Source organism: Mustela putorius, unplaced genomic scaffold, assembly GCF_011764305.1.
Source record: "Mustela putorius furo isolate JIRA1106 unplaced genomic scaffold, ASM1176430v1.1 tig00003972_pilon_pilon_pilon, whole genome shotgun sequence".
Classification (NCBI taxonomy): Eukaryota; Metazoa; Chordata; class Mammalia; order Carnivora; family Mustelidae; genus Mustela; species Mustela putorius.
This window is the reverse complement of record NW_025422115.1, coordinates 6140557-6156478: the sequence shown is the minus strand read 5'-3', so window position 1 is coordinate 6156478 and position 15922 is coordinate 6140557. Positions and strand designations below refer to the sequence as shown.

General features: G+C 43.3%; 1 protein-coding gene across 2 annotated transcripts in view; it reads left to right on the top strand.

Annotated features, from left to right (window-relative positions):
• CERS3 (ceramide synthase 3) overlaps nt 1–15922 on the top strand; it is a 106885-nt gene that overhangs the window by 18743 nt on the left and 72220 nt on the right. The window lies entirely within an intron of this gene.

Sequence of the window (15922 nt, the reverse complement as noted above, 5' to 3'; positions counted from 1 at the left end):
CTGCTTGGCTTGAGGCCCCAGTGCCCGTGTGTGCGGACACCTCTGTGTATGTGTCCAAGTGTGAGTCTTTTCATCTTCTCCCCAACAGTCTCCTGTTGGCCATTCGTAGGCCTAGGGGTATACTGTGCTGTCATTTTTCAGAGGACAGACCTGGGGAAGGGTCCATGCAGGCCTTAAAAGAGAATTTGGAGGTGTCGGGCAGGGAATTCTAGGGTCCCGGGTACCCCTAACAAGTCTAGAAAGGGGATATGGTGTGTGGGTGGGCTTGCAGCTTTGGGTCTATGGACTCCTCAGCCAGTGGGAGAGAGGTATGACCAGAGCAAGGCCAGACTGGGGTGTTTTTCAAACAAGGCCAGGGTGAAAGGGTAGGGCTGCTCCTGGGCCTGAAACTGCGTGCCCTTGGTACATAGTTGGTGCTTCATGTTATCACTGACTGATGCATGACAGAGCGACAGAGGCTGAGCATTCCAGAATTGCTGTGGAATACGTAAATGTGACTCCTGTCCTCCCACCACGCCCTGGAAACCTCCACCTAACAGCGTGGCAAAGTTGAAATGGCTCAGATTTCATAAGGCGGCAGCTGAGTAACATTCCCGACCTCGTAAACTACCAGGAAGACGGATTTACTGAGAAACAGCTTTACTGGGCAGGGAAGAGAAGCACACAGGGCTCTCCCTCCCCTGCTTGAACAGAAGGACTTCAATGAGGCTCCGCTAGGCATCTCTTGGTATATTTCAAGAGACTGCATGCAAGGTTAGAGTCGTCCATTCTCTGTATGTTTTGGACATTACTTGCTCCTGGGATGCTTGGTGTTGAATATCCTGTGACCCTTCCATTCACACTGGCTTGCTTTCAGAGCTTGCCTTTCTTTGACAAGGACCTTAAGAGACATCCATACTGAAATTTCGCTAACAGGAACCACAGGGAGGAGGAACTCTGAATCCCCTCCAACAGCACGTGGAGCCAGCACCTGTCCTGTGGGTTATCTCTGTGGATCACACGTGGTCCCGCTTCACCGATGCAGACCAGTTATTCCCAGGAGAACTTGTGGTAACTGTGTTTCTTGGCAGAAAAAAACTTTGAAAAAAGAGCCGATAAATCTTAGCCTAAGTAGAAAAGACTTAGAAGCACAAGACTTAGGAACCTGGAGACCCCCAAATCAGGATCAATAAAGGAGTAGCCAGAAAAATCACATTGGCACATGCCCGACCTATGTCCCCCAGGGAAAAAGGAACTGGCCCATGCGCAAGATGTGACCTTGCTGTAGGAAACTGTATATGTCAGCACAGTGTTTTCTCCCATTCACAACATTGATTAGCTCTGGTAGACGGAAATCAGAGAGACTGAAATGAGAATTATATAAAAATGTATTGGAGAGAGAGTTAAGAATACGCTTCCAGAAAGAATGTTTGAAATGTTTGGAAATCTAGGGGAATTTTTATTTATTTTTTTTAAGATGTTATTTATCAGGGGGGCGCAGCACAGAGGGACAAGAAGGGGGCCAAAGAAGTGGGAGAAGGACAAGCAGACACCCAGCCGAGCACAGAACCTGACCGAGGCTCAATCCCTGGACTCCGAGATCATGAGCCAAAGCCAGACACTTAAGGACCTGAGCCATCCAGGCACCCCCAAATTTTTACTTTTAAATATGTTACATTTTCATACAATATACCCAGGATGTTTTCCTTCCATTTCCGCAGGCAAAATAGCTCTACATTTGAAGCCGTGGGTTTAATCATTAATCAAAAACAGTAAAATGAAGGGCGCCTGGGTGGCTCAGTGGGTTAAAGCCTCTGCCTTCGGCTCAGGTCATGATCCCTGAGTCCCAGGGTCCTGGGATCGAGCCCGGCATCGGGCTCAGGAGGGAGCCTGCTTCCTCCTCTCTCTCTGCCTGCCTCTCTGCCTACTTGTGATCTCTATCAAATAAATAAATAAAATCTTTTAAAAAAACCAGTAAAATGAATACGTGAAATATGTTCCCTATGTTCTAGATAGACTTCACATATATCCTGCCTAAGTCTCTATCTCTGTGTCTTTTGATCTCTGTCTCTTCGTGTCTGTCTCTGTCTCTCCCCCATCTACGTAAAATCTGGGCATTATACATATGGGGTTGTCCCCACCCCCCTTTAAGGGGCTTCTTGCAGTAGATCAAGACTGGATAGGAATGACTCGTTCTGTTTAGTTTTGAGATTTTAGGGGCTATTTTCCTATGGTGAATAAATAGCAGGGACTAATGGCCACGGACAGAGGAAGCAGCTGTCCCAGCCAAGGAAGGGAGTTGACCCATCCCTATTTACTCAAAGGAGCAAACAGTGATTACCAGGTGCTACTCTCCCAGCCCCACACCAACAGTTCTTGCCATAAGGAAATCTTGCCTTTCTTTTAAAGATTTTATTTATTTGACAGACAGAGATCACAAGCAGGCAGAGAGGCAGGCAGAGAGAGAGGGAGGGGGAAGCAGGCTCCCTGCGAGCAGGGAGCCCAACACGGGGCTCCATCCCAGGACCCTGGGATCATGACCTGAGCCAAAGGCAGAGGCTTTAACCCACTGAGCCACCCAGGCGCCCCAGGAAATCTTGCCTTTTATCCTTCTAACTTCTTTTATGATTTCAGAGTCCGTGAAGAAAACTGTTGAGAAGCAGCAATTGCGAATTTTTTTCTTGCCCTCTACTGGAGGCTCCCCCGCCCACTGCACCTCACCCTCACCCGAAGATTACTAGAATCTTTGTCATCTTGTTCTTTTCCAAAGACTGCTTCATTCTGCGGGGGCAGCAGGCTGTGCAACTGGAAACCCTGCCTTTAACTATTACATAAGCATATATTTTTAAAACATTAAAATTTGGGGCTTGCTTCATCGGTGTGCCTTAGTAACCCCAAGTCCTTCCCTAAAAGGAACTTGGCCTCCTCCTCATCTGTGAGAGGGATGTTCGAAATTCCTTCTCGATCAAGATGTGGCCCCACACCCTTCTGTAGGTTTTCCTCTCTTTCGTAAAATGATTCCTTTGGTGATACTGCCCATGTTGGGTTCCAGTGACGAAAGAAATCCTGCTGTCACTGAAGAAATGAGTTGCCCTGTCAGGTGATTGCACTTGTCCCTCAGAAAAGCTGCGGCCTTTCCGACACTCAGTCCAGCTGACCTTACCACTGACTAGGGGACTGTAGGAAATCAGTGAATGAGGGCTGAGCGCTGGGCCACCTCAAAGTCCGTGGCGCCATTGATGAGGAAAGGTAAATAGTGACAATCCTAACACACTCACCATATGCCCCAAGTTACAGAGTGATTTGGACACATGACCTTACTTAGTCCCAATTGGGGCTGTACAGAAATAGAAAATATTATTCCTAGCTTATAGATGAGAAATTCAAGGCTGGGAAGAAAGTCACATGCTCTTCTAGCTCAGGTAGCTGGAAAGGGCTGAGGTTGGGCAGTCAGAGCCCCAAACCCCTTTTCCTTGAGAAGCCACTGGGCCTTGGGTTCCCACATGTCGTATCCTCGAAATTCTACTCCAGGGTGTTGTGGGGAGTGGCTGGGGTATCACCCCAGGTGAGTCTGATTGTCTGAAAGGTCTGAACTAGATGACATTGTGTAGTACTGTCTGTCCAAGACTGTTCCTAGGTTTTCTGTTTAGGTTCGCCTTGTCTGTGTCCTTTAGGTAGGCTTCCCTTACTGAAAGAAGGAAATGAAGCCAGTTATCTTTTCCCCACAGTGAGAGATGGGGAGATCGTGGGGAGAGTGCCTCTGTGAAGGGGCAGGGGTGTCCCGTTACTCTCCCTTGGGGAATCTTTTTAAACTGAGCATTTAATCTTACTATTTAAACCAGCCTGACATCGGGAGTCTTGCCCAGACCCAATAAGGTGATAACAAGATAACATGACTCTGTAACATAGATCCGGCCCCTTACTGCGTTCAGGTATTTCCACATAATGAATCACTCTCCTTCTGCAACAGGTCTTTGTGGAAGGTGGAATTAGCACTGTTGAGCAAGGGAGCTAGCAAAGAATTCAGAGAGACTGAGTTGCTCAAGTTCACTTAGTTATGTGGGTTTTATTTTTAAGATTTAAGATGTATTTATTTTAGAGAGAGGGAGGCGGGAGGGAGAGAGCAGGGGGAGGGGCAGAGGGAGAGGAAGAGAGAGCATCCGGAGTGGACTCCATGCTGAGCATGGAGCTGGACATGAGGCTTGATATCATGACCCTGAGATCATGACCTGAGCCAAAATCAAGAGTCTGACACCCAACCGACTGAGCCACCCAGGTGCCACCCCACCCCCCAAGTTCATCTAGTTTTAAGAGGCAAGGCTAGGACTCAGACTGGGGCTTTCTGACTCTGAAGCCATAGTTCTTCCTCAAATTTGGTGGTATGTGAAGGACTGCATTTTTTTTCCATTTTGGATTTTATTCATCAATTACAGGCTTGCTATGTGTGTGTGTATATATATATATATTCATCATATATATATATATATATGGCAGTCTTGCTGACTCTTCTTATCTGGGACTAACTGGTGGGAAGCCTTCTGCAGCACCCTTCAACGGTCCCCAGGAGGGCTCTACAGGGCTCTACAGACTCTAGGCCAGTCCTCTTGCCTCTCAGATGGGAGAACTGAGACAGAATCAGGGCCTCTCCTCAGGCTCCTCTGGGAGTGAGTCATGTCAGCAAGGTTCCCAGCCCCCTAGCTCTTGCCTACATCACTCACTTGTCCCTGAGACTAATAACAGGGTAATTTGTGGAGCAAGATGTGTGACTCACCAGTCCAGGGAGGAGAGCTTGTGAGGAAGGACTTGGTGGAGAGGAGCAAAATATTTAATAGCAACTGGAAAGGAGATGCTGACGTGATGCTAATTGGGTTAACATTTCTTTACATTGCAACAGCATTGCCTAGTTACCCAACTCTTAATTTACATTGTTGACTTCTAAATTTAACTAAAAAAACAAGAGGGGGGAGGGAATTCTGCCTTTAAAGGCAGAATTATGAACAGTGGGTCCTGTGTAAATTTCTTGTAGAGTCCCTCCCAATCAGCTTGGGTCCCTTCTCTTTAAACCCTAGGGTTTACATCCTTCTAAGACTTCTCTGTTCTGTAACTGTGCTTCATATCCTGCTGACTTCAGTTATACTTGTTTTTCTGCAAGTTTCTACCCATGTTGCCAGTATAAGTAAACTTTCTTGGTCACTTACCTCTTTCTTGGCCTTATCCTGGGCTTTGGCAATCTCTGTCAATTAGCAACTGGGGCAGAGATACAGCAGAGATGTGATAAAGTTAAAGGGGCATCTGGAAGAATGAAATTCTGGTGAATACCGCCTCCTTAAACTGCATTTTCTGTCTTATGTTTATTACCTTCGAAATCTGAAGTCAGTTTAAATCTGTTTTTTTTTTAGAGGGGGGAGGGGCAGAGAGTGGGAGAGAATCTCAAGCAGGCTCCCCCATTTCACTAAGTGTAGATCCTGACAACCCTGCTTGATTTCATGACCTTTAGATCATGACCTGAGCTGAAACCAAGAGTCACTCAACTGAGCTACCCAGGTACCCCTGAAGTCAGTTTATAGATGGACCTCAAGATCCTATCTTTCTAGTGACTATGGAAGCACATTTTATTTTCCTTGAAATTATTAGAATATAAAAGATTCTGGAGTTAGCTTTTGTATGTATAAGAAGAAGGCTGGGAGAAGTTTTGTGTAGGTAACAAACTTGCCTGCCTTCAAATCAGCTATTAGCTTTTGTATATGAAACCTTTACATGAAAAATTACTCTCTCAAAATGTTGATGCAGAATAAATTACCTTAGTAATACGTCTTAGTAAGACAAGGCACCTGTATTTCCCTGGGACTCTTTCTTCATATTGATAGGGCTGGACTGGATGAGAGTATGATTTTTAGAACAAAATGTACCTTTGTTGACTTGAGTCATTAATAAGAAATCAGTTATTAATTTTCTTTTTTTTTTTAAAGATTTTTTTTTTTTTTTATTTGTCAGAGAGAGCGAGCGAGAGCAAGCACAGGCAGACAGAGTGGAAGGCAGAGTCAGAGGGAGAAGCAGGCTCCCCGGAAGAGCAAGGAGCCCGATGTGGGACTCGATCCCAGGACGCTGGGATCATGACCTGAGCCGAAGGAAGCTGCATAACCAACTGAGCCACCCAGGCATCCCTCAGTTATTAATTTTCTTAATTTTGGATCAACAGTAACAAATTATCAGCGGTAAAAATAATTTAAAAATTTTCAACACTAAGGATTTTACCCTTTTTTCAGGTTTCCTTTGGTTTGCTTTTACGTACATGCACGCACGTGTGCACACACACACACATTCAGATGTATATGGATAAAGTAGCATAATAATGAAATCAGGGGTGCCTGGGTGGCTCAGTAATTAGGTGTCTGCCTTCAGCTTAGGTCATGATCCCAGGGTCCTGGGATCCAGCCCCACATCGGGCTCCCTGCTCCGTGGAAAGCCTGCTTCTTCCTCTGCCACTGTGTTCCCCTCTCTCGCTGTGTCTCTCTCTGTCAAATAAATAAATCTTTAAAAATAAATGAAATCATATACCATCATATAATTAAAGTGTAGATATAATTTTGAAATTTTTTACATGTCTAAACATTTTGCATGTTGGTAAATATAATTTTTAATATTAGTTGAATGTTATTGCGTAGAGTTAACATTTCAAAATGGACTTAAATATTCCAGATTTTTAAAACACCCATTATTATGAACACTGAAGTATTATTTATTAGCTATAGCCTAAACATTTTTTTGTCAAGTTTCATATATATTCCAAGGTAGGTTTGAATATTTTAGTGACTCCTAAAATTTGTTACCCTAAGCGGCAGTATCAGTTAGGCTTTTTTAAAATGTAAGTGTTTTAACTAAGTCACATTACTGTATATTATTTTTAAATGACTTCTTATAACAGGTGTCAGTTACAGAATTTGGGGACCTAAAAGTTCGTTTTGTTCTTCTCTCTTTTTTTTTTTTCAAATATAATGGGATTTTTAAAAATTTATTTTCAGCGTAACAGTATTCATTATTTTTTCACCACACCCAGTGCTCCATGCAATCTATGCCCTCTATAATACCCACCACCTGGTACCCCAACCAATGGTATTTAAGAGTTCGACTCCAATCAATTGTTTAACAGGCATGTGATAAAGTGATTTACAGATAGTTACTCACTTAACCCTTTTAACCACCTTATCAGAGAGGTGCAGTTATCACCTGTTTTGTAGATGAAGAAACTGACATTAAGTTAGCTGTCCGAGGGCACACAGTTCTTGGAGTGTCAAAATGAGGCCTTGAACCCAGGCAGTCTGGATTCCCAAATCCTTGGACTTGACCACTGTATTATATACTAACTTCCCTTAATATCTATTGAGCACTTAACTCTTTGTGCCCTTACAGTATGCCAACTTAGGGATGCTCTTGGGATGTCCTTCATCTTGAAGTCTGAGGAGCAGGCCAGATTTTAATCAAATCAATATGCAAACATATATTTACCAATTTGATACAGGTTATGAAGGAAAAGAACACAGAGCGATGACAGTCCTTGATTTGGATTTAAAACAGTGGGGGGTAGGGGTCATAAGAAGTCTTCAAGGAGAAGAGAGCTGGGTAAAGATGGGGAAAGGGTGTCTGGCAGAAAGAATAGTTAATGCACATGCCTGAAGGCAGGAGAGAACTTTTTTGTTCTCAAGGGTCAAAAACCAGACCTGGCTTGTGGGGTCTCAGAGTGAAGGGGAAGGGAGGCATAGCCTGGAAAAGCAGACAGGGGCCCAGTGGCCTGGGGGCTTGTTACAGCTTCTCATTTATAGGAGTCTCCCGAGATGGGGTAGGGCCCCGAGGAGCTGCCTTCAAAGGAGGCTGGGGCCGCTCCAGATAGTAAGCCTCTGGCAGAGCCATCCCCAAATGGGCTTTCTTCTGCACACAACAGCAAACAGCGACTTGTGATTTTCTAGGAATTGAACTTCATTGGCTCAATATTTAAGTTAGTTAGGAAGGGACGATTTCCATTAGGACCCTAGATCAAGGCATATTGTGAAATTTTATTACAGAGCCAAGAGAAACATGGCCTAAAGAGAATAACACTGGGGGGATAGCCCTGACTTCAAAGAGAACTTGACCCCATACAGATGCCAAGTGCCTAGTTGGCATTTTAGGGGTTTATTAGTTTTGCTGGGAAAATATCCCAATTATGTTTACTAACAGGGAGGAATTGTTGCCCTTGTAGAAAGTGATAGCCAGCTCATGGGACATTAACCTAACTAAGCTTTAAATGGAGCTAGGAGGAAAGGAGCATAAGCCCATCTTCCTGAAATCTCAATGCATCATTTAATCTATATGCAAACTCTACACAGTATTAGAAGGGAAAAATGAGAAGGCTCCCCCTTCTAATTTGAACTCCAGAGCCTTTTCTTTTCTTTTCTTTTTTTTAACTTTTCAGGATAACTTGAGCTTTTGCAAATTAGTATTAGATTAAGCACATAAGGTTAGATTTTTCCAGCAAGGCTGTCTGGGCCCAATCAAGATTGGAGACATGAGGCATTGGCCAGTAGGAAGAACTCTAAAGAATATAGGGATCACTGCTCCAGGAAACTTATAACCCTTGGAGCTGAACCAGAGCTTGCAAGGAAACACCACCCTTCCCAGACTCCCTTGAGGGGCAGACCAGTTGGGGAGGGAACAGAGGAGTTACTCCTGGTACTAGCAGAATAGACTGGAAAGCAGCTCTCTAGAACTTACCAGATATCTACCCTCTAGGATGTGGGGAGGGCTATTCACTGTAAAGTGTCTCCTTGGAAGCCCTCTGCTACAAAACTCCCAAGGGGGCTGCCAGGAGAATCTGCTGGCTGCCAGGGGCACCTGGAGCCTTTTACTGGGATGTACCAGAGTCAGGAAGTAAAACCCTTTCATCCTGCAATGTCTCTCCACCGTCCTCTACTGACAACTCCAGGGCTAGCTGGCAAAGGGAAAAGAGGAAAGGCACCAGATCATTTCACACAGTGGGTAAAAAAGAGTGAATTTGGGAGTTGAGAGGCAATAAATTGATAATTGGCACCAGCTCCATGCAAGAAGCCCCAAAGGCAGAGTAAATACTTAGGGTGCTCCCCAGTAGGCAGAATATTAATGGAAAAACATGCCCCCAAATGACTTAAGGAAGAAGTCTCCTGATTTTTTTTATTATTGAATTTCAGGAGCTCTTTCTATATTGTAGATACAAATATTTTCTATTTCAAATGTTGCAAATATTTTCTCCCAGTCTGTAGGTCTCCTTTTTATTCTCTAAACAGTAATTTGATGAGCAGATGTCTCCAGGTTTTATAATCTGCCTGGAAGCAATATAACACAATACAGCAATATAGTACTTATTTACTTCTCCTTTCAATTTTCCTTTATGTGTTTGAATTATGGTCTAAGCAGTTAAAACAAAAAGGACTCAAAATTCAATGACTTACAGAGAAGGTAAAAGTTCATTTCTCTTGTATGTAGCCAGGAAAATGGGCTCTTTGGCCTCAAAGCTTGCTCTTATATACTGCCATCCCTATTTTCAGGGAGAGAAGCCAGGACACAGAGCTTGGTATTTAAGGAGGTTACTCAAATCAATGCCACCACTGTGTCTTTGACCCAGACGTAGTCACACATGACCACATCTAGTTACAGGGGACGTTGGGAAATGCCTCACGTGGTAGGGCAGTCACATGCCCACATAAAACCTGGGGGCCGGGGTGTAGGGGGACTCTAAATAAAAGGCAGAATGATTGGAAACTCAGGACCTCCTGATGCCCCACAATGACATCTTCGTGGTGATACCTGGTTTTGTTTGCAAATACTCTGAATTGTTCTTTTTTAAATCTGTGGGTGTGTTTTGAATTTCTTCAAGTCTTTAAACTGATATCAAGGTAAAATTTAAAGTGAAAGAATCACTTATTATCTTGTTGCAAGTTAACTACTTCTCTACACAAAATGTAGGGTTTGTTGGTTTGTTTGTTCCTCTTACGATAAGCCCAGGCATTTGCAGGCTTTTAATGCACTAACTCATCGTAATAAATAGCCCTCAGAGGTAAGTTGCTCTGTCATTTGCCTTGTCTTATCCATTTGCAATGGCACAATTTAAAATTCTTTTTCTTTTAGAATTGGAATTTGCCATTTGCTCCGTCTTTACACTAGTGACAGGAAGCAAGTAGCTGCTGATGTTTTCCTTTGTGTTTTATCTTGAGGCATAACCAGTTTTTTTGGCTGAGTTGGTAGAGTTCATTCCAAAGAGAACACAAACAGATTAAATGTAGATAAACATGTTTACCTGATACCCTTGCACCAAATTTTAAAAACTGTTTTGCAACTGATAAAAATGAGATTGTTTGTAGATAGTGAAACCAAATATCATTTTTGGCTATAGCATCGCTCCTGGAGTGTTCAAAAGTCCATTCTAGCCTCGGTTACCTTTCTGTTGAATGCAACAAATACTTATTTAGTGTTTACTCTGTGACCAGCCTTGGATATACAACAGTAAACAAGCCAGGCAAGGTCCTTGTTCTGCTGGAGCTGACTTTGTGTCCCCAGAGAATCCTCATCCCACCATAATCTAGCTGGTCACCCAGTCTCCAAAGTTCTCACCAACTCTCACCTCCTCCAACAATAATGATGCTCCGAGATAGTGAGCGCTGATTCCAACGTGTCCTTGTTTCACTTTATCACTCAGGAATACACCTTTAATTCAATTAGCGTTGTCTGCCTAATTTCCCACTTCCGGTCACCAGCCTTTCTGGGAGAGATGTGTTCTGTTCCATAGAGACACTCTCTTGTCACCCTCCTCTATCCAAGAGATATGTTCTGTAAAGTTATCTTCTAAGTCACTGTGGTTATTTTACAGTAGATATTGCACAGATAATTACCAGAATTTCATAACTTGCCCAAAACTTCAGCCTGACTCAGAGTTCTTACCTCAGCAAGGGTCAGAGGGCCACATTTTTTTAGTACTTTGCAAAAACGTTGCTTCAAATAGTGATAAACTAGTGGCCCAGATGGTTTTATTTCTTCAGTCCTAAGGTCAAATTTAATGGTGTTCATCTGAGAAAGTGGCTCAACAGGCTTCCTTCACCCTGTTGGGTTCTGTATCCATGAGGTCAGAAAATAATGAGTCATAAAAACCTACATTAGGGAGATTGTCTTCCTGCAAACTACTGGCAGCTGGAGTAGAAATAGGGTTTAAAACTTCCACAGTATTGGCAGGTGGGAAAACACAGCTGGGCTATGATGCCACCTCCAATACCGATTCTTCTGCGAAGTATAAAGAAACAACCACAGGTGTTTTTCTTGCACATTTTTCTTACTTTTAGAAAGAGCTTCAGATATTTTTAATGTAAATAGTACAGTTCATTCAGATACTTTTATATAAATATGAGTTTCAGGACTGAGAGAATGGACATGGGATGGGAAAGGGGGACTTTTGTGTAACTGATGAGAAAAAAAAAAAAAGCACTGGGAGTAATCAAGGAGTAAATAAATACCTTTGCTTAAAAAGCACACCAAGCAGAGATGAAAGAGTCAACAGAGCTGACAATATTTCAGTTGCCATAAAGTCCTAGAGTTGAGCAAAATGAATCAAGATGAGAGGTGGGCTATAAATTGACTGTGGGAATCAGTGGGCTTCTCCAACTGTCCAAGAAGTGAAGGAGCCATGGGGAAAAGGGCCTTGAATGACAGATTTCATTGTTGCAAATGCTCAGGACTACTCTTAAGAGTCATCACCTATGGGCTCTGAAAAAATGCTGGTACTTCCCCACGTCAGGATGGCCTAATGCCCTTCCCCGCTGGTTATTATTGAAATACTGTGATATTTAGTTAACGTGGCGTAAAGGTGTTGCTCTACTTGCTGGGTAGGTAAATGTCTTGTCATCTACCAAGCACCTATTTAAGTCTGTGTCAAAGAAGCCAGCACCCTCTTTTACATTGAAAAATACCTCACGTGGTGACTAGTAATAATGTCACTGTCAGATTTGAAACTTGGGCAGAATAGAAGCAAAGATGGCGGGGAGAGAAGGGGATACATGAGTGCCCATTGTCAGCAAGATGAGATCAGAGGGAGGAACTGACAAATGCCCCCAGTTCCTCCTCCACTTAAAATCTCATAGACAACAGAATCCACCTCTTACTATCTTAAACAAAGGACTTCCTTGGAAGGGACTCACAGCCCTGAAGGAAGACTGGTGGACCAGACTTGGATGACGGTGGAAACCAAGAAACCAGGGCAATCAGGAAATCCAAAAAGCCAAGGGATGACAACTGTCTTTTCAGCAGCAGCAACCTAGGCAGGATGCCATCTGCTACTCCTGGTTATCGCTCTCTGCTCCAGACTCGAAGTCCTGAGGAAAGCATCCAACTGGCCATGCCAAGGCCATCCCAGCCAACTCTCAGCATGGTCTCCCTTGGCTCTCACAGTGGGAAAAGCAGTGCACCAACTCCCCCCACAGTGCTGATGTTCCCTGCTGCTCTGAGAGCTGGACACTGGGCTATATCCAAAATGGCACATCTGGTACACTAGAGTCAGGAAAAAGTGGCTATGAAGGAGGCTAGAGGTATTGGCACAGGCTTGTGGCCTTAGGAGCAGCTAGTGGGAGCCTGACAGACTGTGATTTGTTTCCTGCTAGTAAACCGAAGCAGCCCAGAGGATTGGAGACTGCTGGCCCCAGTTCTCTTCAGCTCATTTCTCTGTGTTTAGCCTCTGATCTCATCCTGAGAGAAATAACTGGATGGTAGAGAGGCTGGTGAGAGGCGTAGCCTGGGTTTTAAAGTCAATGGCTAGAGTTAAAATGTTGGCTTGTGGATGTCTACCAAGTACCCTTACCCCCAAAAAGGCTATCAGCTAGGGCAGTTACTTTGCCTTCAGGGCAGTTGGTCTGTTCTTGCTTTAAAGCCTGCTGTTTTCTTCCTCCAAGAAGTCATGAACTTTAAATCATGCTGAAATCTGAATCGAGGTTTATAGTCTTTCCTTCACTTAATGACTCTTCTGGGCTCATGGACACAGGTGAATTTTGGAGGTAACACTTAAGCTCCATAAATGAAATAATGGGGAGCTATAGCATGAAGTTCAGAATGAGCTCTGGGGTAAAAAGATTGAAACTGAGGAGGCTTCTTAACAGTTTTTCTTTTTTCCTTTTCGTGATATAATTCAGACTATCCAACTCACCCATCCAAAAGAGTGTACAAGTCAATATTTTTCAGCATGTTCACGGTCATACAACCCACACCGCATTTTAATCTTTGAACATTTTCAGCACCCCTAGAAGAAACCCTGTACCCCTCATTGGCCACTTTGTGTTTCTCCCCACACTCCCTTCATACACCCCGAGGAACTAGTAACCTTCTTTTTGTTTCTGTGGATTTACCTCTTCTGGACACTTCACATCAATGGAATCACACTGTGTGGCCTTTTGTGTCTGGCTTCTTTTACATAGCATGTTTTTAAGAACAATCTGTGTTGTAGCATGAATCATTTTAATGCCCTGGAATACTCTCTTGAATGCCTACACATAGAATTGCTGGGTTATATGGTAACTCCACGTTTAACCTTTCAAGGAGCTCCCAGACTATCTTTCACAGCAGCTGTACCATTTCACTTTTCCCACCTGCCATGTTCTCAACATCCTTGCCAACACTTGCTATCTTCATGATGATAGCCATCCTAGTGGGTCTGAGCGTGGAAGTGATTTGCACTTCCCTGATGCAAATGAGGTTGGGCATTTTTTTTTTTCATGAGCTTAGTGGCCATTTGTCTATTTTCTTTGGTGAAATATTCAAATTCAGATTCTTTGCCCATTTTTGAATTGGATTATTTGTCCTTTACTTACTGAGTTGCATGAGTTCTTATTTTATTCTAAGCCCAAATCCCTTATCAAATGTGTGACGTTCAGGTATTTCTCCCATCTTGTGGGTTGTCTTTTTACTGTCTTGATGGTGTCTCTTGGCACACAAAAAGTTTTCATTTTGAGGAAGTCCTATTTATCGATTCTTCTTAATTTTGTCATTTGTACTTCTGGTGTCATATGTAAAGAGGCTTTACCTAAACCCAAGGTCTTGAGTATTTACTCTTATCTAGTCTTTTAAGAATGTTATAGTTTTAGCTCTTTTATTTAGGTTTGTGCTTTGTTTAGAGTTAACTTTTGTATTATGAAGAAGGGAGTCTTACCTGTTTTTGCTTAACAGCAATAATTGATGGTTGGCGGCAGCACCTAAAGAAAGAATAAATAATGAGATTTTTTTTTAAAGATTTTATTTATTTATTTGACAGAGAGAGATCACAGTAGGAGAGAGGAAGGGAAGAGATCACAGAGAGAGAGGAAGGGAAGCAGGCCCCCTGCTGAGCAGAGAGCCCGATGCGGGACTCGATCCCAGGACCCTGAGATCATGACCTGAACCGAAGGCAGCAGCTTAACCCACTGAGCCACCCAGGCGCCCCTGAGATTTATTTTTTTTCTCCGTCTGAAACTACATTTTCCAGGGGCCCACCCTCAACTTCTGTATTCTTTCTATTTCACTTTAAATGTTTTAGGCTGTGGAATATTAGCATTACTATGGCTTTCAAGATCTTGACTCATTGCTTGTGTATGATACACAAGGACATTATTTAGCTATTTATTTAGTTATATTTCATTCTGGACAAAAGGATCTGTGCTGCCTGGAGTGGCATTTTAGGAGTGAGCAAACTATTTTTTTTTTTTTGTAACAAATACTATACCAATAGCAAGAGAAAAACTAACTCATCACCCTTGCTGTTTGTTCCCTGAGCCCTATACTATCAAATTTGGAGCGAATCAAGTAATGAACATGCTGAGGTGGAACTTTAAGGAGAAAATATCTTTGCCCTTGCAGGTGTAGCTCGTTCTGATGTAGTGAGGGTCAAGGCCAAGACTTGCCGATGACAGGGAGCCTCCCATGGCCAGAGTTGGTTTCTGAAATCTGTAGGAAGTTGAATAGGCTTTGGCCTCTATCTGGCTGTGCACTCAAAACAGATTTCCTCTCTTCATCTCTTCTTTCAGTCCGTTACATCAGGTGGCCCAGGCAACTGAACTTGAATCCCTAGTTCCCTTACCAACGTGTGTGATTCTCCCTTCCTGACAACTCTTTCACTTGCTCTCCTTGCCTCCTCTTGAGTTCAGATCCACATAAGTCCTGGCTCACTCGTAAGTTTCCTGAGTCCAGGATCACCCCCTTTCCTTTCTGTGGCCCCAAAGCCTGATAGGAAGTATTCAACAAGTCTTTCTTGATTATCTTCATTCCACCATATTTGCACAAATTTGCAACTGTCTTAATGGGACTCCCCCAGAGTAGAAATTATAATGAAATGAACAACACATGAAAAAGAAGGCAGCCCTTCTCTTTCTGCACACAAGCCTTGCAGGTGTGGGTATGACTGAGGTAGTGCTACTTTGGGCTGAGTCCATTTTTAATAGCGGATGGGGGCAAAGCAAAGCAAGGAGTTATCTTATCAGCTGTTGCTTGTGGTATAGATTTTTCTGAAGGGGACCAGGGTCCAAGCTCTGGTATTTGTTGTCATCTGGAGGTGGAAATCTGCAATGTCAGGACCCTACCCTCTGACCCTCATCCCTGATAGAGCCTTCCTGCTCTCTTGGTCCTTACCCCACTCCCACCACACCCATACTTCAACCTCCCTATTGTGAATCTGAGGACATTGTGATTCCTTTCTCTGATTGACTATTAAAAGATGACATCAAAACATCCTCAAGTTCAAAATGTCAAGACTAAAAATCATTCAGGCTTCAACAATGAGACTAGAACATCTAATCCTGTTTTCTTCTGTGTTTCTGGTTACTTGATTATAGCACTTTCCCTCCTTAGCACTTCTATTCTCTCCTCCCTGTGTTCCTGCCTTTGCCTGGTTTATCTCACTAACTCTTCAGGACATCAATGATCTACTGCT